Source organism: Equus caballus, chromosome 21 (assembly GCF_041296265.1).
Source record: "Equus caballus isolate H_3958 breed thoroughbred chromosome 21, TB-T2T, whole genome shotgun sequence".
NCBI classification, from domain to species: Eukaryota; Metazoa; Chordata; class Mammalia; order Perissodactyla; family Equidae; genus Equus; species Equus caballus.
Window position 1 is genome coordinate 35,510,952 of NC_091704.1, and position 25,562 is coordinate 35,536,513.

The 25,562-nt window shown below is 40.6% G+C and overlaps 1 long non-coding RNA gene across 1 annotated transcript; it reads right to left on the minus strand.

Annotated features, from left to right (window-relative positions):
* Nucleotides 1-21,108: 21,108 nt before the first annotated feature.
* LOC138919865 (uncharacterized) lies at nt 21,109-25,362 on the minus strand. The gene is made up of 3 exons (XR_011430414.1): nt 24,867-25,362; nt 23,332-23,493; nt 21,109-22,284 (listed from the first exon to the last, which is right to left on the minus strand). It is a non-coding gene; the product is annotated as an uncharacterized lncRNA (long non-coding RNA).
* Nucleotides 25,363-25,562: the final 200 nt, after the last annotated feature.

Here is a 25,562-nt window from a genome sequence, read left to right on the forward strand (position 1 = left end):
AGGAAACACAGCTCCTTCTTTTCCCGGGACAGCAAGCTGCGGGGAGGACAGGGAGGTCGTCTCTGGTTGATTGGTGTATTCCCAACAACTTCTGCTGGATCTGGCATAGAGTGATATTAGTAGATATTTGCTAAAGTTCCACCAGAATGGCTTCTCACCAAATTCATAGAGGAAATACTGAGTTCAAGACAAAGAGATGGACAAAATATGGGCCACACAAATGGCAAAATCAGAGCTTACTGATTTCAAGTTATTTAGGAGCACTAAAAAATTTCACTTGTCAAAACACTGTATGCCCTATGACCCACTACAAAGACTAAAATTTTATAATTATGGGCTCATACCTATAAAATTCTAGTGCACCTGGGAGAAATAAAACACCGTGCCTGATAACCATTTGTATTTCCTTGTAAGAAGTCTTTAATATGCTTACCTTTGCAGTTTAGAGACAGAAACAGACAGGAAGGGTTCACTTGTATTTAAAACTCAGTTCCTCCAAGAGGGAAGTTTCTCCTACCCTCTGTTCTCCACCTCATCCAAGCACTAGCCCACTGAATTGTAATTGCCTAATTATGTGTCAATCTGCCCCACTAAGTAGTAAGGCTTTGAAAGCACAGGCCACCTTGTTCATTGCTGTATTCCTAAGATTTAAAACCACGTCTGACACATTTTTTATGCCATATTAATCAAGGCTCTCCAGAGAAATAGAACTAATAGAATATATGTGTATATATATATAAATATATATATATATATATACATACATACATAGAGAGAAAGAGAGAGAGAGAGATTATAGGAACTGGCTCACTCAATCGGCCATCTGCAAGCTGGAGAACCAAGACAGCCAGTGATGTAATTCAGTTAGAGTCTGAAGGCCTAAGAACTTGGGAAGCCACTAATATAAGACCTGGTCCAAGCCTGACAGCCCAAGAACCAAGAGCTCTGATGTTCGAGAACAGCAGAAGATGGATGTCCCAACTCAAGCAGAGAGCAAAGGTGCCCTTCCTCCACCTTTTGGTTCTATTTAGGCCCTCAAGAGATCGGATGATGCCCACCTGCATTGGTGAAGGTGATCTTTATTCAGTCTACCAATTCCAAAGCTAATTTCTTTTAGAAATACCCTCACAGACACACCCAGAAATAATGTTTATCTGCACATCTCTTAGCCCAGTCAGGTTGATACATAAAATTAACCACCATAGATGCTAATTAATTATTTCATACATAAATGTTGAATACTGAGGGTACAATTCTGGATAAAGGGTGGTAATCATGGCAAGTGAAGAGAGAAGGAAAGATAAAGAAAGAAAACATTGCAGAATTGACAGCAGTGTCTTGGTCCTCCGAGAATAGAGAAAACTGCAGTGAATGCTCCTGGAATTTAGGAGCGTAGTAGGGCCATGCCTCCCACAAAGTCTCCAGGGAAGAATCCTTCCTTGCCTCTTCTAGCTTCTAGTGGTTGCGGCCATCCTTGGTGTTCCCTGTCTTGCAGCTGCATCACTCCAGTCTCTGCCTGGGACTTCCCAGAGCCTTCGCCTCTGTGTGTCAGCATCTCTGTGTCCAAATTATAGGGACATCAGTCCTGTTGGATTTAGAGCCCATCCTAATCCAGTAAAACCTCACCTTAATTTGATTACATCTGCAAAGACCCTATTTACAAATAAAGTCACATTCACATGTTACAGGAGACAAAAATTTTGGCGGGACACTATTCAACCAAGTATATTAGCGAAACAAACATAGAAACTAATCTGCGCTTTCTTGTTGGCCTTCACAATTTACAAGATTTCCTGTTGTACTCTACGATGACTTTATCACCAAAGGAGGGGAAAATAATGTACATTTAGGGCAGTTGCAGGCTCTAGAGCAGGCAAGTCTTGGAGAAGTTGCCTTTTAATATCTGTCAAATTACACCACCAGGGATTGATAGATAACTAACCTTGATTTAAGATTTTATCATTCAAAATAATTAACACCTCTCCTTGTCACCAAGCGAATTGCTAGAAATGTTCGTGTAGGTTTGTGCTGTAGAAAAGCGATGTGATTTAACTAGGACCACGACAGACCACAGAGCCCAGAATCAAGTCCAAGCTCTACCACATACAATGGGCAATTGACTCTCTGTGCCTCTGTTTCCTCATCTGTAAAATGAGCAGAAAAACAGAATCTCCTATCATTGGTATAGGAGTTAATGAGTTGATATACAGGAAGGGCTTAAAAATACGTCTGACAAACAAGTAACACTCTGTAAAAGTTAGCAAAGATTATTAGACAACTTTATGGGAAAGCACATTGAGAACGCCACCACAACCATTAATATGTGAGTGCTACTTCAAAGTTATATTATATCAAACTTTATTTTATATGGAGTTTTGTTACTAATTACTAATTTGAAGGAAAGAAAGATTAGCCATTATTACATCCAACAACTGAGCCCAGAAGTGCAATTTTAGATAGAGATGGTTAAACTTTTTTGGTTTCTATGGAGATTATCTACTGAATAGTTTACTTACTGCCTCTGAGCTGTCAACGCACACTGTTTAATTTATAAAGCTGATCTAAACTTCTATGGGGGAAAAAGCCACCAATATTTCTCCAAACTTACTTGGATTTATTTTCAGTGTCAGACAAGACATAACATTTATTATGATTCACCTTAGCATGATGACATTTCATTTTTCTTGCTGAAGAAGATGTTCCAGAAAAAAGAAAAAAGTTCAAAATCTCTTTAGTCTTCTGGATGTCTCATAATAAATGAGGGGGTCTGCTTTGCTTCAGTGCTTCAATAGCAAGAAGTGTTTATATTTTAAGACTAAGCCCCCACCGAATATTTACAAAATTTGTTGCAAGGTGTTGAACTATAAATCTAAAGTTTGAAATCTACATCAAATATAAGAGAAAAGCCCATTTTTTAAAAAAAGTGTAAAACAAAAAGTCAGAAGTAAAAATGTAAATATTTTAAAGGCTTATTTAAATCCTTAAGTGTCTTTCTCATAAATAACACATAAAACTTATTTTATCAAATGTTCTTTGGTCTTGTCTTTCAGAATATAAGACATGGAGTTATCTTAAAAAGATGAGGGACACTCAATTTAGATTATTAGAACTTTGGAGATATTAGAAGATTTAACATGTATATAATGAATATAAAATGAACATTATGTATAAGGTTTTACTGTTTTAAAAATGAATCAGATCTTTTTTGGGCTTTTATAGATGAACTCATATCTGAAACAGTCTTTTATAAATAGCAATGTGAAAAATACTATTCTTCATTCTAACACCTAAATGAAGTCTAGAACCTGGCTTAGTAGGAAACATCTACTGCGTATTTAAAAACAGTGATATTGAGTCAAATTTTCATGTTAAATTTGTTGTGTAGTGATGGTATATTGTATATATCTTCCATCCTTCTCTCATTTTGAACTCACATTTCTAATAAAACTGTATCCTCCCACACACACAGAGAAATTTAAATAACTTATAATGTTGTTTACTAAATATGTTGAATTCTTAAGTGGAATGGCCCTCAGGAATAATCCAGAATTTCCACTTCTCTTGAACCCGGGAAAATTAGTAGCTTTGTAACAAATGCTTGTTGACACAATAAGCTGAATAGCGGTACAGATTCTCTTAATTGCCAAATAAATAATGAATGGATCGGAATGAGTTGACATAAATGGAAACCTCATAAAAATTTCACGTTCTATGTCACATTTCACATTTACTAAAAAGAAAGAGAGAGAGAGATTGAAAATAAAAAAAAAAAGGTGAACCAGTTCCAAGGAGGATGTTTAAAGCACATTTGTTTGGAGTCAGCTAAATGGTGTTTTATCCTTTCACTTTTGTTTGTTTCTATAGGAAAAAAAAAAAAACAGATAAAGAAAATAGCTCACCTGTACCACCGTCATTACAAACTGGACTGATAAGATGTCCTGCCAAAAACTCAATTTCCATTAAAATGGTAAATTCCATGATTGTATACAGACATGGCCCTTGTGTCTTAGAACACTCTCCCAGAAGTCACTGAAAGTATGTTAACAAATTATCACGCTATTTTAGGCGCAATTTATGCATAATTCATTTCCTAAACAATAGAGCATGAAAAATTACACTTATGCTTTCCCTTCCTTTGGAAGTAGTAAGTGAGGTTCCTATTATAGGTTTCATACTTGTTCTCTAATTAAACATATTTATCTCTGAAATACATTTATCTCTTTCTGTACATTGTTTGCTCTTGAATCAACTAGATCTAACTTGCCCTTCCAGGGCAAGTCATATCAAAAGCTGAAAGTGAAACTTAAGCAATAGCTAGGCATTTTACAATCATATCAGGAGGAACTGGGCTTGGAAGGCAGTAAAGAGATCGTGATTAGGAGCCAGAAGAAGTGAGTTCTTGTTCCTGCTGTGTTTCCAACCAACCAACTCTGTGTGACTGTGAGTAACATACTTTCCTTCTCTGAGTCTGTTTCCTCATCTCTGAAACAATATTTGCCAATGGACGTGCTATTGTACATTGGCCAAATAAAAACATCCCTGGCAGTGAGAATGAACAGCCATTTGCAGAGACCTGAAAGGCCCACGTGGGACAAATAGATGTGCTAAAGAACAACCAGAAAGACCAACCAAAATGGACCTGTTTTTTAAAAAGAAAGCTATATTTCAATCATCCTTGATTTACTGCTGACTCACTGCTTTTATTATTCAGATCCATGTTTCTGGAAAAGAAAGTTATCTCAGAATGAAAAACAATTCTCTCCACTCCGAGCAGTTGTTTTTCTGTAGTGCTGTGATGCTCGGGACACGGTTTCTATTTGCTAAACGGTGAATCACAAGCTCCAGCCCAGCAATGACCTCACTCTAGCATCCCTCAATGTGCTGACAGCTATGGAGCATATCAAACAGGGCATTTCTTTATCAAAGACTCTGTCCTTTTTGCCATAACTACATTTTGAGTGAGTATTTTCTCTTCCCCAAGCTGTGATGGCCCTGTTCTAAGCAATCTTCTAGAAATCAAATGTTTAAACAAAAAAATAAGACGTATGGAACTGCGCCTGCCAGGCTGGGCTTATCGTCAAGATTGCTATCTTGGTTTGGGAACACTTCAGCTGGCGTGACCTAGAAAATTTTAAACTGATTCACTGATTTGTATTTTCAGTGTACAAGTGCCCAACCAATCATACAAACCAAACCAGGAAACTTAAGTTTGATTTAAGGATCCTTTAAATAAACATGTTCAAGTTTTCCATCTCTGAAGTAGTCGTGGGCAAAGCTATGCTAAGAAATTAAGAATTCTTATCAGCCAAGATGCCCCACTAATTTTGGAGCAATAGGGCAGCGATCTGCCTTCCAGGAAAGAGGAGAAATAGGGAAACTTTAATCACAATATAAATTTTAAAAATTATTTTTGAACTAGCTTGTAAACTTTCATTAGACCAACAAAATGCAGAACAAAGAATTCAAGGATATTCCCAATCACCTTATTTTTAAAGTTTTCCACAGTTTCCTCGTTGAAACCTTATGTAGACTATTATTCTTATTTGTACTGTTTGCTAATAACGGGTCAGCTCAGAGAAGCTACTCTTTGAATTAATATAATTCCAAGTCAGTAGGTTCAATTTCTATAATGGGGCTTTACTATATATTATTTTCTTTGCAAAACTCCTGAAAATTGATTAGATTGTCAATATAAAGGGTTGGGAGTAATTTTGCTAAAAGTTCTGAGAGGTACTAAAGAGATCCTTCACCTCATGGCATAGGGTTCTGACCAAGGATCACATTCTATCAGCCTAGTCAGTTTGGATGGTTATCTGAGGAGGGTAGGCTAAAGGGACAAACCGAAATGGACACACAGGGCTGACATTAGATAAAATCTTAATGTAGCTGAGGTTAATACTGTGCTTCAATTTTTAAAAACCCACTTCCAGGATGGCTGGTTGCTAATCTTATACCCAGGAACTTCAGGCTTCACAGACCATGACATCTTCACTACCTTCCTGGCACTGAAATAACCTTGCAACTTTTCTGCCATCCTACCTACCCATTAAAACTGACCTACTTGGTGTCCCTTTGCTTCAGGTCTTTCTCTGTTAAAGCTCATCCGGTAAACTAAACTCATGGATTCCTGGAAAGTAATGCATCAACAGTACAGCTACACAATTTAGCGAACAGAAATGGAGGTCATTTTAGGCATTGAAGCATCCTGGTGAGAAATGAGGCTACAGTCAAGGGTGGGGACAGAAGTATGTCCTGAGTTTTCTACCATCCACTGAAAATTTCCAGGTGGCACATGCTGTGGGAACTTTGATACATGCTCTTTTCTCTTGCTTTAACTATGGGTGGATGGGGCTGTCTTTATGTGAATAAGTGCCTGACTGAATGTGCATAGTGTGTGTGTGTGTGATGACCAATAGCCCATTTGATTGACGTTTTTAATCAGTTATTTTATGTCATGTAAATATAATCTCATTTGACCTTCCTCCATCTGTTCAATCTGCAGAAGTAGATAAACATGGCCAAAGAATTCTTTTGCTGTTTCTATGTGTAGCACTAACCAACTGAGGAAATTTAAAAAGAATAGCGATGGAGGGTGTTATGGATGGAATGTTTGTGTCCTTCCCAGACTCACCTGTTGAAATCCCAACACTCAAAGTGATGGTGTTAGGAGGTGGGGCCTTTGGGAAGTGATTAGGTCCGGAGGGTGCAGCCCTCATCATGGGATTAGTGTCCTTATAGGAAGAGACAGGAGAGCTTGCTTCCTTTCTATCCACCTTGTGAGGATATAGCAACAAAGCAACTGTCTGTAAACCAGGAAAAAATACCCTCACCAGGCATCAGACCTGCTGGCACCTTAATCTTGGGTCTCCCATTCTCCAGAACTGTGAGAAATAAACGTTTGTTGTTTAAGCCACCCAAACCATGACATTCTATTATAGCAGCCAAAAATAATTAAAACATAAGGATTATTTTTTTCTGTCTTAGTGACCAAGAAAAACCTTCAGTGCTGTCCCAGGGATGAAGAAGAGAGCTATTTTATTTAAAAAGTTCAATTCAGAGAAGAGTGATGCCTTCATCAACATATCAAACTTCCAAACAAGATCATTAACCACATGTCAATGTTTATGAATGTAAATATCTGCTAGGGATATACCAGAAAACACTTGATTTTCTTCTGAAATATGAACAAAAATTAGTAGGAGATATATTCTTGAGGAAACCACCATTTAATAGTGATTACAGAAGGAGTGGTTTCAGCATCCAGTGTGGAGACAAACACCAAATAAGTCTTTACGCGATTGATTTTAGCAAAGGACCTAAAGTGAAATGCCAATTATAAAAATTACTTGGAAAACATTTGTGAAAAAAGTAGAATTTCAAGGAAACATAATGGTGTAGTCCTGTCCTCCTAACTGGCAGGGAAAAATGATCTATTTATACAAAAAGACATCTTTGGGAAAGTAGAAAGAATCTATATAAAGAGAAGAAGGAAGTACTCCAGAATATAGCAGATCAGATTCAGTAAACAAACAAACAAAAAATCTGTAGCTGAAAAATAATTGGGAGAGTATCTAGCAAGATAATAAATGACACAAAAAAATTTTAATTTATCTAAACCAAATGTTACCTAAAGACTCCTATGTGGTTTATAGGATAAAAATGGTAGGCTAAATATAAGGCATTATTTCCTTCTGTATCCCACCCCCATATCACCTCACATCCCTACTCCTCGCCATTCCACCACCCCTACCATCTCACCCCCTCCCACCCTCAAAATCCCTAACATCATTGGAAAACAAAAGGCTGGTATCAGTGGACCAGAAATTTTTAGGAATTCCCAAAAGACAGAAAGCAGATGGGAGAAGAAAGCTGAGGGAAGCTCTACATAAAACTGTTGGAAATGTTGAGAGCAGCTTCAGGGTTGCTCCAGTTTCAGAAACAAGAGAGACAAGACTCCGGAGAAAGTTCTGGGCAAACCATCAGAATAGTTGATCGGAAAATCACAATGAAAAATTTAAGACCAGAGGTTTTCAAAACTTTTCTGTTTACACCACTCTTAGTGTCTGAGTAGTTTTTTTTATCCTGCTTGGGACCAAAAGAAATACCTAACAGTTCTACTTATTAAGTAGTTAGGTACAAACAAGTTAAGTATTTGTATCTTAACACCTTAACAGCCTCTTGAAAAGGTAATACTCATGATTCAAAGAAAAAATATTTTTATTTCATTCCTAAATAACCACAAATATTTATGAATAGGATGTGTATACATATTGGGCACTATACAACTTTTCAAATCTTGGAATCAGATTGGACACTGCCATGTTTATTTCCTGTCTCACATTGATTTTCACATGGTATTTGGTTTTTGTCACAGCAAACTTCAAAATACCAGCTTCACAAAAATATAGTATCATCTAAGGGAATGTCACGTGATCTAATTTTGAAACCATGATCTAGTAGTTCCTGCAGTGTCTGACAGACAATGAATATCACTGTGTTTCTCTCGAAATCTTAAAATATCCCAGAGTGCTGCTGTGAGTTTGCTGTGGTGCCAGAGGCATTTGAGAACAAGCTGCCTAGGCAGTCTAAAACCTCCTCTTCTTCTCTTTGTGGCAAGCGGGGGCAACAGCAACATTCGTCACCAGTGCCTGTGGATGCTTGAGTTGGAGAAACAGTGCTGCATCCTGTAGGCAGGTGCATCCAAAGAGAACAGTGATATTTTGAGCTCAGAAGATAGGTTACTTCTATACTCCACCCTGCAACGCAGCCTGAACCTTCCTTGCAACCAGTGAAGGTAAGAGATGTCCACACACAAATAGGAAAACTCGAGTACAAACACAAGCACATTGCCAAAACCCCACAAACATTTGAGTGAAACCAACAATCTAAGAGCAAGGTTCCCAACTCTAAAGTCAGAAGAATTATCATCTGTAGAAAAACATTTTGAGAATGAATAGAGACTTCAAAATATATACGTAATCAATTTCCTACTGGGGATAAGAGAGGCTGCCACCTCCCTAAAACAAACAAAAGCTATTAAGAAAAAGAACAAAATCAAGGTCTTGCAATCTGATTGGCATCATGGAGCCAGATGGAGAGGAAAGTAGCAAACTGGAAATTTGAGCTGAATAGTTTTCCCAAAAATATACTTCATGGATGTGAGTGATAATACTGTTGAATGGAATAGTATATGTGGCATTCCTAACACAAGACATGGCCCAGAGGAGATGGTCAAAAAAAAGAGCAGTTTTCTTCTCCTTCCTTGGATCCTTAAATTACATGGTCTAACTGGAGTCTTTCTCTCTCTCTCACACACACACACACACTCACACTACAAAACCTTTATAGTAAGGAAGAAATCATTATTATCCCCATGTAACAGATGAAGAAATGGAGAAAACAATTTAGGGAGTTTCATTATAGTCACACAGCAAATTATAATGACAGCACCTGTCCAGATCCTCAGATTACTAGTTTGTGGCTGTTTTCATCCTTTCACATGCATTAAATAATCTGTAAAAATTTCACTCAAGATAGAAGAAAAATTAGGGTAAAACTGAGGAACTTCTTTGCTTTGAAAGTTACTGAAGACATTAGAGAGTGTCAAAGTTATAGTTAGAGGAGGACAGAATAGTCAAGTCTTAATTAACAGGCAGGTCATAAACAAATCACCTGGATGGAATGATAGTCATTCAAATATTGTTTTTTAAAAAAACTTAAATGTGAAATTGAGAAATTTTGGATGATGATATAGAATTCCTCATACAAATCCTCATGAGTTACAGTTTTGATGGGTTGCTAACACAAATGCCATCTCTAAAAAATTATCTAGAGGAAAACATGGAATTTTGCTTAAATTTTTAGCAGTTAGAGAAAATATATGTAAATGCAAAAGGTTAGTTTTTTAAAAAAGTATCAGCCTTTAGAGGAAAGGCAGCATGGAATATAGAAGAAGAAATCACGACCCGTTAATAGGAAAGCATTTTTAAGAGGACTGGAAAGTGTGTGAAGAAGAGGAATTAGGAGATACACTTTAGGTGGATGTTTAAAGGGACTTTTGTAAGAGTGTTTAAAAAGAAAATAGCTTAGTTATCATGGGTGAATAAAGAATTGATTTAGATTCTAGAAACCAGATATATCTCATTTCATTTCTAGTTGAAAACTCAATGATTCCACAATTCTTTGATCTTGAAGTTTTCTTCCAACTCCACAATTCAGAGAAATGGGAAAGGTAAGTAAAACTATCTATGAGCACAGACGTATGAAAAATGAGGTCACCAAGAGATCAGTGATGGATTGTACCTTATTGTAACTTTGTTTAAAATAATTTGTAAAAAGAATTGCGCGGCGCAAGCGCCAATCTCTGAGTTTATGTTAAGTCCCTGAGCATAAACAACGTCAAGGAAATGTATTTAGGGAAAAATAACTTCAAATATATATGGAGGAAGAAGTTTAAGCTCTTAGCTACAAGCAAAGAAAAAGAAACAGGTGTCAATAAAAGTTTCAGGCAAAGCTTTTCTATGCCAAAAATGGTAGCAACTAATGCAATTTTTAGCACTGAGTCAGACTTTGTGCTAAATCTTTGACATGCTTTATCTAAGTTAATCTTCCAGCAGCCATAGAGGTAGGAATTAAACTTTTACAAAATTTAGGTGCATTCATCTCTGAAGTAGTGGATGTAATATTGTCTGCCATACTGGAAAAACCTAACACAAAATGTTAAGCAATGGGAAACTTTTATCATCAAGAAGTGAAAGATTTTCTGTGGAGATAGCTAAATAAATTTGGTAGTTCCTTTCACTGAGGCTTAATAGAATTGGGAACAAAGACTATAAAATAATAAAATGCACGTTCTCACCAAACAGCAAAATTCAGCATCTAAAGAATATTCAATTAAATTGCATGAAAGCATAAAAAGACACAATACATTACATTGGTAGGTATCCAACTTAATGATTCCAAGATTTGGTGTAGACCAAAGCTATAATTAATTTCAAGAATAGTTTAGATGAATTAATTTTTAATAAAAAGTGGGAACATTTGTGGTATTTGGATTTATTCATTTAGAAAATAATTCTTAGTCACTTCTAAGTTCTAGGCACTGGAGATACAATGGCAAAGTCACTTTCTGTTGAAATTTGAGCAGAGGGCCAATGATGTGCCATTGCTACAAGGAAGGTATAATTGGCCATTGACAAAAAAGCAAGTCTGGGTGCCTTTCCTGGAAAGCCCCTCAGAGTCCAAGGATGATCATCAGTCTTGCAGGCTTCGAAATCTTATTTCTTAGCAAACCAAGAGCAACTCTGTCTCTCAGAGTAGAATCACTTTGACCAAAGTTATTAAGAGCAATGTTAAAACCAGAATGTCCATTGACATTTATACATTTATATATATATAATCTCAGAGACCTAAATACTCTCATTCTCATAACTCAGCAGATACACACAACAAGCTAAATCATAATCAGAAAGTTGCTTAGTGAACATGGAATCATAATAAAGAGAATTGGGCTGCAATTTCCTTGGCCCAAATCTCTTCTTACCTAACCAGTGACTGGATGTGGACAAGTCATCCTTTGCATCTGTTACTCTTTTGCCAACCCTTCAATCAGGTTTACAATCTAATCTTTGTCAGCTTGGAAGACATTCTGCCTCTTTTCTTTTTTCTCAGATTCATTATATATTGATTTGTAGCTTAATATTTGGAGGGCGATCTTTTGTTGCTTATTCCAAATTCTATTTGCTAACTCACGTCTGCTCATATAACAAAGACAACACCATGGAAGACCCAGGAGGGTTTTCTATCAATTGTTCTTTCATTCCAAAGAAAGACTATATCCTAGGCAAGCTGTAGCACTGGGTATTTATTATAATTATAGATAAAGGCAACTTGCATTCAATGACAAAGACAAGAGTAAAAGAGGCCACCTTGAACCCAGTGGAACAGCTGTGCCCTGAAGTAAGGTTGTTGCCTGGGGGGTGGGGGTGGGGGGGGGCGCTTTTTTGTGCTTACCCATGAGCATGTTGCCCTTAGCATCTCAAACAGCATTGCCATTTCACTTTAGAGTCCCTAGTTACAGCTGAAAGTTTAGTGTAAAGTGATACTATACCCAAGGATACTGTTATAAATAATAAAATAAATGATCTAAGCAAAAGTTAAATTTGTCTTCAAACTATATCACATAATTAGTTTTTTTAAATAAATTTCAAATGACATAGAATCTGATATCCGCTGAAATAGACAAAGCTCTTGGTAACTTTTGAGATGCCAATTGTTTCACAGGTGAGTAAATTGTGATGAAGTTTCCTGTAAGACTTTCTTCAGAGGTGGACAAGAGTCATCTGGTCCAGTTTGCCATCCTATGGCGTAGGGTTGTATTGCCATGAAAACCTGAAATGGGCATCGAAACACTTGCATATTAATTCTGAGAATCTTAGAATTCAAAGTTCATTTTGTGGGACAACAAAACAAAATTAATCTAAAGGATGATTCCTGAGGAAGCCATCACCAAACTCCATTTTAAAAAATTCTGACTGTGTAAATTTTAATTTGGGCAATATTAGGATCATCCACAAACTCCACGTCACTTAGCCATAATGAACCATGATTTAATCTTATGAAGAAATCAATAAAAAAAACCAGTGAGACCCAATAAGAAACCTGAGACTATTCAAGACCAGAATTCAGATAGGCATCATATGACCAGGAGAACTGAAGTGGCTACACATTACCTGCAGTCCCGGGAGTTGGAACAACACAGTTTGTCTGGGCTGGGCAAGAAATATCTTGTAATGCCTGGAGGTAGAGGCTAGCAGACATTAGACACCCCACCCCTTCTTCAAACTATGGTATTTTTTTTTAAAAAGTCCTAAGAAGGCAGAGGGCTCTTTGAGTTAATTCAGAGCCTGGGGAGGACTCAATCTGTCACCACAGCTTCCTTGTCTTGCCCCAATGTGGGCTGACCCTTTCTGCATCAGGTGTCTCCTTTAACCGTCCTGTCCTTCGAGTACTGGGCAATTAATTAATCCAGAAACGCAAATTCTGTATACTGGGCTGAGAAAATAGGAACTGATTTGGTAAACAAATGATATGTAAAATATATACACATAGAGTGGCAAGTGACAAAGGAAATTGCGAATGCCCCTAAACACTAGTTCCCATCGATTGGCAGAGAGAATCTAACAGACACAGAGGAGATGGAGCATAAAATTGGGCGGACTGATTCAGAGGTTTGTTTTGATTTTTTTAATCATTTATTAAAAATAAAAATGAGTGTGCGTACGTGTGGGGAGGGGGAACAGGATTCCCTAACTCAAAGGAACCGTCGGCAAACAATGTACAAATGAAAGCGTGCTGTCTAAATCTCCAACGCACTAAATGTAGAGAAATGCGCAATGATCGTGGGACTCGCCGCCGGGAGAAGGCGGACTCAGGAGTCGAAGGCGATCCGGTCCCTGCCAGAGGAGAGCTAACGACTGGACTGGAACTTCCCGCGACTGCCTGAGGTGAGCTTCAGGAGGGGAGCGGCCCCGCGAAGTCGGAGAATGTTTTCATCAGGAAAGCCGCGCGTGCCCCCCTGGGTCAGGGGGCGGGCGTCCCGGGAAAGACAGCCTGCAGGGGACCTGGGGAACCCCAAGTGGCTCTGCTGCTCAGCAACAGGCTGAGCAATGAATTAAAATCATAGTAAGACTAATAAAACGGTCTGCAGACCAAGCAGAACTGATTCTTGTCCTTTAATGCTGGGGCGCTCAGTGTCCCAAGGATGCCATCCTCCCCGCCGCGCCACCTCTTCTGAAGGCGCGTCCTCCTCGGGACCGTGGGGAAACAGAGGCAGAGACTTGGGGACCGAGAAATCGAGAACCCAGGGCATCCCTTTCGCGACTCGAGAGCCATCCCTCTTTCCCCAGGACACTCCTCGGCCTCGAGTCCAGAAACCCTTGGCTCGAGCCCGCCGGTGGAGGTCCCGTCGGGTCCCGGGTGCTCTTGGCTCTGCGGCCAGAAGGCTCCTGCTGGCACTCGCACTGTCCTGGGCTCTGTCCCTCGCTCCCGCAGGCCCGGGGATTGGCTGCATCCCGTAGCTGTCGTCCAGCTCCGGAGCTGCCGCGCTCAATTCCATTCCCTCTGATGATTTCACTGATATTAAATCTTTTTTTCCCCTTTAGCAACTGGTCTTTATTTTTACCTAGTCATCTTTTGAAGGCAACAACGAGGACATCCAGTATCCGTTGATAATCAGATAATCTCACTCCCGCCTTTGTATTCCCGCCTCCTTAAATCTGCAAATATTTGTGCCCCTTCATGGAAAAAGTTCCTGGGTTCACCCCCAACCTGTCCTGAGCTGACTCCGGGGCCACATAGGGGTCTCTTGTGTCCCGGCAAGGCAACAATTAATCAGAGACACTAGGCTTTGATTTTGGTTTTGGGTGGCTGGTTGCTTTTGTTTGGGGAATTTGTGTTTGTTTTAAGATTATTTTCATTTTACCATGCAGTAAAGGAAAACTATCAGCGTTTTAAGAAAATATTCTCCCCATGCTCAGGGACATGAGTTCCAGTTGTGCACATTTTACTTTCTCTTTCTGCTCCTCCTCTCCCCATGTCCAATTTCTTGACTATAGTTTGTCCTTGATCTTTTCCCAAATTGCCCGGTTCCCGGCTGCCCTAGCCCCTCCTCCAATTTGCTCCTTTCTTTAATTTGTCTTGTATGTTAGCACTGGGTCAGCGAGCCTTTTGTGCTTTGGTCCTGAGCGTCTGTGTGTGTGTGTGCATGTGTGTGTATAGTGTGTTTCTTTTGTTATTGTCTCCTCTAACACTGCAGAAATGAAACACACATGCAGCTCTGTCGCCTCATATTTGCAGATGTTTTTCACACTATTGTCTGCTCCAGCCCATTGAAAGTGCAAAGTGAAAACAGATGCATCCAAAAAAATTTTTTTTTGAAAGGGGACAGTCCTTCGACGGGGACTAACCCCTCAAATAAAGATAAGCAATAAATATAATATCAGATTTATAACATGCATCAAGCAGTCTTGATTAGCATCAAGGTGAGGTTTGGTGAGATTTTTATCATTTCCATGTGTCTGGACTACAAGAAGAAATCAATGGGGGAAGAGCTCTATAAATCAGCATTCATGTCAAGACAAATCAAAATAATGCCACTATTATTTCAATCAATAAACCATTTTTATTCACAACATCTGATATACACAGTCCTTGTCCCTCTGTTTGTATTTGGAATTGGCAGCTTCACCTTATACCAAAACAAACCTTTCAAAGGTGTGTCAATAAAATGAAAATTTTTAAAGAAGCACCCAGTGTGTCCCTCCTTCAGTTTAGAGCCACTCTATTCTCCCCATTTCAAACCTCACACGCTAAGTCCGTAGGATAGTTTTGCCAGCTCTGCAAAGGATAGAATTATGCAGAGAGAGGACAGAGAAAATGGGTGGCAGGCACTGGTTGGTAAGAGAAACTGAAAGTGACAACAGGCAACGACTCAGGCTGAGGAAAGCCTGCCTGGATCCTGGCTCCAATATTTTCCAGAAGAGGATCCTGCAGAGGTCGTAGGCAGGTTTTACACGGTGCCTCCCTGCTCTGCTGAAAACCAAACCCACTACCTCCGCCACCGCCACCAAGATCCCTCCAGCAGGTGTAAGGCTGACTTGCTGTTGGGCGCTAATTGAGGCGAGGTTAGCTAGAGGAAGATGGGAGAAAGGGAGGGAGGGAAGGAGGGAGAGAGAGGGAGAGAGGCTCTCTGGCTGACTGGGGGTGGCTTTGTTAGTTTCAGGCCAATTTCAAGCCTTGTTTCTCAAAATGTCCTCAGTTTTGGCTTCCCGGGCAGCTTGTTAGATGGGGCCACAATTCAAGATCGATGAAAGGAAGGTAGAGAAAGAAAGAGAGGATTCATTTATGAGTCAACATGGTAGAGGTATCTCTATAGCTTCCTTGGTTATTTTGTTTGTTTCTAAATTTGCAAACTCAGAACCCAAACCTCAACCATCCTTTTGTTGCTTGGGGTTCATTCTTTTCTGTTTCATCTGTCTGTCAAAAGCGCACAATTTTGACTAGCCATTCCTTTCCATTGGCGTGGGGAAAGGAAGATGAAAAATCCTCCCAGAGGGAATCCCAAACGGTGTCGGATCCGGTATAGTCTTTGTTTGGATTCAACAGCTGTCTTGTCTGCCCACCACGCCCTCAGTCCCCAGTACCAAAGCGCGTTTTCGGGGTTTCATTTGGGAAAGGCGGGGGAAAGTAACAGTAAAAATAAATAAATTTTTAAAAAATTGTTTAAAGTCGGTATTTTTACCAGGAGGATTCTACAATCATTGAGAACTTTGAGACGTTCCTAGTTAATCTCTCAGGCGAAATTATGACCCCAAGAACTGTTTCCAAATAAATCGATGCAAATAGCAAAAACATGTTGGTAATCTGGATGCGCAGATTTATGTTTTACCCTGAAAAGCGTGTTGGTTTTCTCTCCCCGATTCCCTCCTTCCCTCCCCTCTCAGCCTCCGAGCATTGTATGGTGAAGGGGCGGGGGAGGGAGAGAGGGGGAAGCTTAGGCGACGGGAACCTCAAGGCCGAGGGATTTCAAGGAAAGCGAAATAAACCAGGAGGGGAGGTGCGGGTTCTCTGTTCATTTCTCTGTAATGCGTCTCTCCTCCGGGTCAGAACGCTAATGATGACCTGGTTCCGATGGTTTAGGGTGCTTTTAAACAAAGGATATGAGGTCTTCCTGTATTTCCTTGTTCGCCCCCCTAGCTTCCTCTTATCTTCTCCCTTTCCGCCCTCCGCACCGAAGCCCCTCTTTCTCCCTCCATAGGTTCCTTGCTATTTCCCTCTCCTTAGCCGCCTACTCTCCAGACGGGATTTCTAATCCCATTATTTTGCTGCCCTAAGGGCATGCTCCGATTTCCAGAGGCCATTTTCTGTTCCCGTTCAGGGCTAGGACTCAGGAGTACACAAATACATCTAAAGCTTCTCTCCCAAACTTTGGATTGGACGCCTTTGGAGGCCCTCCTTAGTTCCACTCTTGCCTGCCTTCAGCTGCCACGTCGGCTTAGAAACATTGCCCCGGGGCTTGTTCTTTGGACATTTTCTATTTCTGAACATACCAAAGTGCACAAAGGACCCGAGATGCCGTGAAGGAACGATTTTCCCGGAGAAAAATGATGAGGATGCGGGTGGACGTGGGGGTGCTCTCCTCGCTGTGGGTTCTGAACCGGGCCAGAGAAGGACACACAGCCAAGATGATCCAAGTGTCCCCAGTGGAGCGCCTAGGCCACAGCTCAGGCTTGACCCGCTCCGCCCCTTTCCAAGGTTCCTGTGTGGCTTTCTGCAGTCCGGGCCCGGCTCTCTCCCGCTCCCCAGGCGACCCCCTCGAATCCCCAAGAAGGAGGCTCCCGACAGCCCCCAGGATACCCGATGTATCTGATTTTCTAAAAAGAAAGACCCGAGGAGCTGCAGCTCTGCCCAGAGATGAGTTTTAAAGGTCACATGAAATTGAGTCGCAGAGAGAGAGGCGCTTTGGGCGTCCGGGTTAAAAGAGAAATTCCCCAACATCTAGGCCCTGCCCGGGTGCTAACAGGGGTCCTACGACCCCCCAACGGGAGGGATTCTGAGGCGCCCCATCTTGAGAAGCAAACCTGGTCCCCAAACCCCGAACGCCCACCTTGTACTTGGACAAGTACAAAGAGAAAACTCTGCTTTCAGATCCAAAAATTCTTTACACGTAAACGAGTTTGGAAAACTCAACTGTAAACCCCTTCCCCTGCCCCCATCAAAACTGACAACTTTTTTAGATTTTAAGTGGAAGGAAGATACAAAGAATATATTCCTTTTCCGATTAAATATCTACATGCTCGAATTGCTCCAGGCGGCAGCAATTTCTGGGAAAGGGGGGAGGGTCGAGGTTGGAATTGTTTAGGGGGTGGAGTTTTACTTGTTCTTGATTATTTTATTTTTGGCTTTAAATATTTTTCTTTTGGGTTTCTTTGTTATTTTGAGGTTCGTTTGAAAGACTCAGGACTCCACTCTGAATAAAGCATTTTTTTGCTGTTTCAAAATTTCAAACTGACATAAGTGTTGGATCATCAGTTTTCCCTTTGTCTGCCCTGGTTGTAAATAATGGCTTTGAGATTAGCTAATTAAGGGGCATTAATCACTGATAGAAAGAGAATAAATCAAAGCCTTGTTCTAAATTTCAAACTTGCCTGTGTAGATGTGCATAGCTACTCTATCTGGAGCAGATAGGTGCTGTTTGAATTACTGTTCTTCAGAGTAAACCAAATCCACTTCACTTTTAAAAAATGAATATTGTATTTATACAGCCCAGTTGTGCCGTTAAATTACGTCCCCCTCCCATTCTGATTCCATTTCATAAACAAAGTGTAGAGACGACAGCTATTACGGGTTAACAGAGCCAAATCTTAGCTTTTGCCTAGCATTATGCTTACCTTTTGCGGGGCTGGGGGAGTCAGAAAAGGAAAGAATAAACCCTAAGCGGATACAGATGGAAGGAGGATAAATAGATTTGTATTGAGGTTTGTTTTTAATCAGAATACAGTTTCTGTAGAAATTCTTCAATGCCTGCAGTATTTCAGGTATAATTCTCTAGACTGCATTCCCCTAGCCCTCTGCACAAGACATTAAAAAACATTAGGTTCTGGTTTGTGAAAAAGAAAAGCAAGCATTCAGGGGGGGTGTGTGTGTGTGTGTGTGTGTGCGCGCGTGCGCGCGCGCGCGTAGGAAAAGACGAAGGCTCGTCTCTCCACCTCATTTTGCTTCGCCAATGATGCTCATTGCATTTCGGCTTATTCCATGCTCATAGCCCTGCACAGTATTTGGGAGCTTGGACCATTTCAACACGGACAAAAGAGGCTTTAAATAAGTACATGCCATAAAACAACAAGCCGGTCCCTGGGAGCAAGTAAAAATTTATTCGTTTCACGTAAAGCCCTCCGAAACAGTAAACACAGAGCAGATAATCCAGACCCAGGCAGGGGATCTGCACGTCGTTGGCTCGATGTCTGTGCGGGCGTGTGCCCGCGGCTGTGCACGCATCTTGGCCTCCCGGCGCACCGCTCCGCCCTCCCGGCCCTCCTCCCCACAGACCCACAATTGCAAGCAGAGACTTGTGTGTGGAGATTCCCCACAGTCTCCTCTTCCTTCGGAGCAGTATCTCCTTTTAGCAGCGACTCTCAGCTGAGGACTTGGTTTAAGATTAATGCCTGGGAAATGTGCGCGACTGGAGGGCAGAGTAGGGTCCTTGGGGTGAACTCGGATAGCCGCCCCTTCCTGCGGAACAGAACCCAACCATGAGTGTGCCCCCATGAGAGGCTGGTCGGAGGAAATGCCACCTCCCAGCCCCTAAATCTCTCCACACGTTGCGTTCTGTCCTTAACTGGACAATACTGGCTGCCAAAAGCAGGTGCCAATTCCCCAGAGGCTAAATCCTTCTACAAGCCACAGCCTGCCCAAGCCCCTCCCTACTCCTTACGTTGCTGCTCCCTCTCCTTTTACTACTTTTAGTTTTTAAAGTCAAGAACTTTATAATTAATTTTAAGGTGCCCAGTGTACCATGTCATTAAAGAGAGGCTCACAGCCCGCGATCGAGGGGGGATGGAGGGCTGGGGAGAGAGGAAACCCGGCCAGGAGGAGGGGCGGCAGGCGAGGGAAGGGACATTTGCATAAAGCTTTGTCTTTACTGCTTCTTAGGCTGCTGAGGGTTATAACGCTAATTACACAAGATAAATGTGGAGATTGTTCTCCATTGCTCACCAAGATTTATTTAAACAGTGAACTGTTCAAGAGCCAAAGCCGTAAACCATCCCACACCGCCGCCGGGCCCGGACTTTCTCCCTGAGGGAAGTCAAGTTTTTCCAAGTCCAAAGGAGAAAAGAAGGGGAGCTGCCGTTGAGTCAGAAGCTCTGAAAAACCAGCTTTGGGGGTATTGTTGTTTAAACGAATACTTGCCTGCCCTCGGATATATAAATACATAAAGTGCGATTGCCTGTCTTTTCCCTCTCTGTCGGCTTCCAAATGAATGCCTTTTCCGCTGTGCTGTCTCGGTTTGGGGAAGGAGAGGTGGCCAAGGAGTAAACCCGGTGCCGGAGCGCCCCCTAGTGCAACTAGAGGGGAAGAGACGCCTTTGAGGCCCGCCTGAGTTTCAGCGGTCTGATGCTGTCCCTTAGTGGACTGGAGTGGGATAGGGCTGTGGCTGAGGCTCTAGGAAAATGGTTCTCAACTGTGGCTCATACTAGAGACACCTGGGGAGTTTAATATATTCGCGCGCGCGCGCGCGCCCGGCTCCACCTTTAGGGATTCTGACATTCCGATTCATTGGTTTTAGGTGGGACTCAGGCATCTTTCCACGGATGAATCTTGAAGTAGTTTAAGATTTTTAAGACTAAGTTCTTGTTTTCTTCCTTCCTTTCTTGGGGTAAACATATGTAGCGAGAACTTCAATAATGATGAAAATACTGTTAATATAAAATCATAATTGTGAGAAGGGCTAAAAATAGCAGTTTATTCAAAGCTACAGATTGGATTCTAGTTCCCACACTGCAGTACGTTGCTGTTTCATTTGGGGCCAATCTTTTAATCAAACTGTGTCTCCATTTCCTCTTTGATAAGTGGAGTAATTTCATCAGATAATTTTAAGGCACTTTCTAGACTTAGTAAATTTATAAACCTAAAGCACAACTAGAAAAAACTCAGGATAATGTTCTTGGAAAGGTTGCAGATACCTGTGTCATTATTTGTTCTATTCATTCTCCTAAAGGACAATTATTGTTGTCAATCCAGGTTTTTGAAATGTGGCTTTTCCCCATATAAATATAGGAAATATACCCCTTCCTTTAACACACTAAAATAAAATTAGACAATTTGTTATTACCCCCATTCACCCAACCTCATCCCTAATCCTATAATCAGGGACAGCATCTTTGACAGTTTTGTAATGGCTCCATAAATGAATTGATATAAAGGAAGGAATAAAGAGCTGAATTTTTGGCCCCTGGCTAAGAGCTGAGCAGAGAATTGTGACTGTCCCCTTAAGGGGCCTCAGCATAAAATCTTTGAAACTTTTTCTGAGTTTTAATACTCAAGCTCAGTGTCACCGCCTCAGAAACTTTAGCAGAGGAATCTGGTGATTATTAATATCAGCAGATGGTTGTGTCGGGAGGAAGCAATTAGAGATGAGTCTATCAAAGGAAATAGAAAAAACTGTCAACAGCAACAGAAGGTGAGGTTTTTACTTCATCCATTATCACCAAGGATCACAACATAATATTGCATTTAGTCTATCAGTAGCTACATTAACATTCACATTAAGATATTTTAAGTAGTAAAATAAAATATAAACTATATAAAATATATATTTTTTCATCCTAAGAGGTATTTTTTTTAAGGTTACCATAAGAACGAACATTTCAAAGACACAGCACTAAAATTGTTCACACCCCATACCTCATTCATGACAGCAACTTCAGAACTGGCTTATCTGTGTTATGCTTCCCAGCCTTGTGAATTTTTTTCCAGTAAATAAGTACTAGTTGGATCAAGGGACTTGCTTTGAAGTCTGCTGATATTTAAGATATTCACAGTATCCTTGGCAAGTTGGTTCAAAAACATGTTATTTTTCACGGTTACTTAAAAAAAAAATCTCATCTATAATATTTAATCAAAATAACAAGTCTATAAATAATTTGCTTCTTAAAGTAAGGTATCTGATAATATAAGAGAGAATAAAGAAGAGAGTGTGAGTGTGTACAAGGGTGTGTGAAGCAATAGCGGTGCTAACAGTATACACATTTGGGGGTAATGGTCTACGTGGTGCACCCTGCTCTGAGATCTCTGCCTCCAGCCACAGACCTGAACGTAGGCAGCCATGTTTTCACTCTGGAACCCAATCTGACCCCAGTTACTCCTACCTCCACTCCCCACAACTGTCTGGAAAGGGATGAATCTCTTTTTCAAGGATTCACAGAGAACTCAAAGCCTCTCTCAGGAATATGAAATTGAATTCAGATAAAATTAACCAGCTAGTCTTTGTGGCTAGAACAGAGAACGGAGGCCAACCGGGAGCTGCAGAGTGGCCATCTTTACTTCATCTGCTGTGTTCCATTGTTGGCATCTACCCTTGGTTATACTGAGCGGATCCTCTGAGGGATTTTTGTCTTCATTTAAGGGTAGAACTTTATAATTAGGAGTTTCCCACAATGAGGCTGTTGGGGAGGGAGAAGTTTTGGAGACATTCCTCAAAATACCTCAACAGCTTTGGGAATGTTCCTGAAGAGGGAAAAGAAATAAAATTAATTAAGAAATAATTTACATAGGGAAAGGATTTTGATACATTGTCTTGTTTAATCCTCCCCCGTCCTGGTGAGGGGGTGGTATTCTTACATGCTTGCTTCACATTCAAGAAACCGTGACTCAGGGAATCTCATAATGTGGACAACATCAGATAGTCATTCTAGGGCTGGAATGGTGTTTGGAACTCAATAGGTATGATGCCATAACCTAAAATCATTCTACTATGTGCCTTTCCTTCTATCAATTATTTTAAATATCTTGGGAAGCACTCAACCCCATCCATCACTCACCAGTCTAGTTGGACACCACCTAAAATGAATAATATCATAGTACAGTGTAGTCTTCTGCAAAAACTGCTCTACTAGGGTCCTCACTTTTTATCTCAGGAACCTGGAAGCTGATCTCAATGTCGAATTGTCTCTTGCTTTTTGATCCCCTGTGTTATAAATATTCACAGAGTGTCACATTTCTCTCTTCCCACTAAACTCCCCCTCCACCAAATTAATGCACATTCTTTTCTTTGTAATATTTTCATCATTCCTATTTTTGGACACTTTTTAAAAGATCCAGGGGCTCTGTGCTATCTCTTTTTTCTCATGCCATTGTCACATTCTCAAGGAACCCATCTATGCCTAATGATGCATTAATGTTTTCTTTACTTATATTCTTTCGTTGAAGGATATTAATGTCCTTCCATTAATATTTTTTCTGAGCCAAGAGACAAATCACCTTCCAACTGGCATATTTCCACAGTGATCTGAATGATAATTTTCATAATAAATATTGTATGTCATGTCTTATTACAAAAATCTCTCTTCAGCGTAAATGTCCATTTTGTAAGAGGATTAGTCAGGCTTTGCTGTGGGATACTTGCATTTTCAGTAAGCTTTTCCAATCCTCTCATTTACTCAAAAAGTGATTAAAATGACAGAAAAGCATTTAAACGGAGTTGTCATGATCAACCTTCCCTATAGCTTTCTTTTTTACATCCTGTGCTTTACTCTGAGGTAAGAAAGCAATTACCTTCTCCACCTGCAGCCCGTCAAAATAAGACGTTTTCTAGAATTCTCCCAAATATACTTGTGGACGTCAGTTTCTCTTCTAGTATCCTTTGCTGCCACCTGCTGTTCAACCTGTGTTCATGAAGGCTGTGAAGGCTCTATCCTTGCTAGTGTATTAGCTCACCTAAGGGATGAAGGCAAAGAAAAGAATGCATTCATGACTGGACACTTTCATATGATCACACTTCATGATAATCTTTGAAGCATTAATTGCACTTAGAATTTGCACCCATTGATTTCCTTTGTCACACTCTGGTTTATATTAATAGTGTAATAACACAAAAACCTTATTGCTTTTTCCTTTCAAGTACATCAGGCTGGTTAGTCAGGCAATCCATCTTTAAAATTTCTTGAGTATCTACTATGTGCAAGGCCAGCCTTGCTGTAAGCTGAGGCCACCATTTGTAACTGTAACCCACTAATTAATTAGTAGCTTTTCTTTTGTACCCTCTGCATCCAGCTGCATAACCGTAGTTGCTTGTACACCTGGCTATCATCTCTTCGACAGGAGATGTTGGGCTGTGGCAAATATTGCTTCCTTGCTATCCCTTTTGCTCCCTTTGTGCTACTCCTAGTTAGTAAACTCAGTTCTCTAACTTTCAAGTTATACATTGGGTTGATAATAGAGACTCAACATACGCCATCCCCAGATCCTTTGTGTGGATGCCAGGTGGTTAACTGTATAAAATACTACCTTTTGCTTATAACTATGCCCCCCAATTCATTTAGCAGAGCCCTCACCCTAACGTTGCTGGAGCATCTACTAACATATTGAGTGCATCTTCTTGGAACAAACAAAGAATTAGAGACCGAAGTTGCACAGGCTGAATGACTTTTGCTTGTGACACAACACTTTTAACCACAAAGACATTCAGTATGACACTGGGTTAAAAAAAATGTAGAGAATGATCTCTTGCTTTGTTCTTAAGCTCATCATCTGTCTTAGTTCATTTGAGCTGCTATAAAAAGTACCATGGGGCAGGCCTTGTGGCATAGGGGTTAAGTTCGCACACTCTGTTTCAGCAGTCCAGGGTTCGCTGGGTCAGATCCTGGGCATGGACCTATGTACCATTTATCAAGCCATGCTGGGACAGGCATCCCACATTTAAAGTAGAGGAAGTAGAGGAAGGCAAGCATGGATGTTAGTTCAGGGCCACTCTTCCTCGGCAAAAAAAAAAAAAAAAAAAAAAAAAACAAGGAAGATTGACAGTGGATGTTAGCTCAGGGCTAATTCTTCCCCCACCCCCCAAAAAAGGTACTATAGACTGAGTGGCTTATAAACAACAGATATTTACTTCTCACAGGTCTGGAGACTGAGAATCACAAGATCAAGGCACCCCCAGATTCAGTGTCTGGGGAGGATGGCTTCCTGACTCATAGATGACTACCTTTTTGCTGTAAAGGGTCAAAGGGAGCTCTCTAGAGTCTCTTTTATAAGGACACTAATCCCATTCATGAGGGCTTCACTCCCATAACCACGACCTCCCAAAGGCTCACCTCCTAATGCCATCACCTTGGGGGTTGGGATTTCCACATAGGAATTTTGGAGAGACGCAAACATTCAGTCCGTAGCACCATCCTCTTCCATCAAACTCGTCAACAGCAGCGGGAGCATTACAGTTACTTCTGAAAACACTGTGGCTGATCCGTCTTGTATAAATGTTCACTTTCTTCATGGAAGAATTATTTTTTTCAAGTGTTACAGTCAGGCCCAGATAAGTCACCCAGCTCAACCAAGCATTTCAAAACCACCTGGTATCCTTAAATGTTCCTGTGACCAGGCTTCCAAAATCCTGTAGGGCAAAAATCTAACAAAGAGAAGTCATCCGCAAAGGTCGCCACTCCCAAGCCCATCTCTGGCAGGAGGCAGCTATGTGCTGACATTGAAAAATGTTTCCAAAGTACAAGATACAGTTCTCTTTCATGCAAAATTTCCGAATCTGATTTGCCTTTCAAATTTATTGCAACCTTTCAAGGAGTGGTTTTGGCAACATTTGAGTGGTGATAATAGTCAAAAAGCTGTGGAAATGATTTAATGGTCCGGGACTTTGAAGTGCTTATTAAAGCCATTTAACTTCATATTTCTCCCTACATTTTCCCCAAAATGTGTATGTGTAGAAGTTTTCCAAATTGCTTTTCTTTAAAGCACAAGGGCCATCATTTTTATGTTGGAGGGAGGAAATTTATTACTTT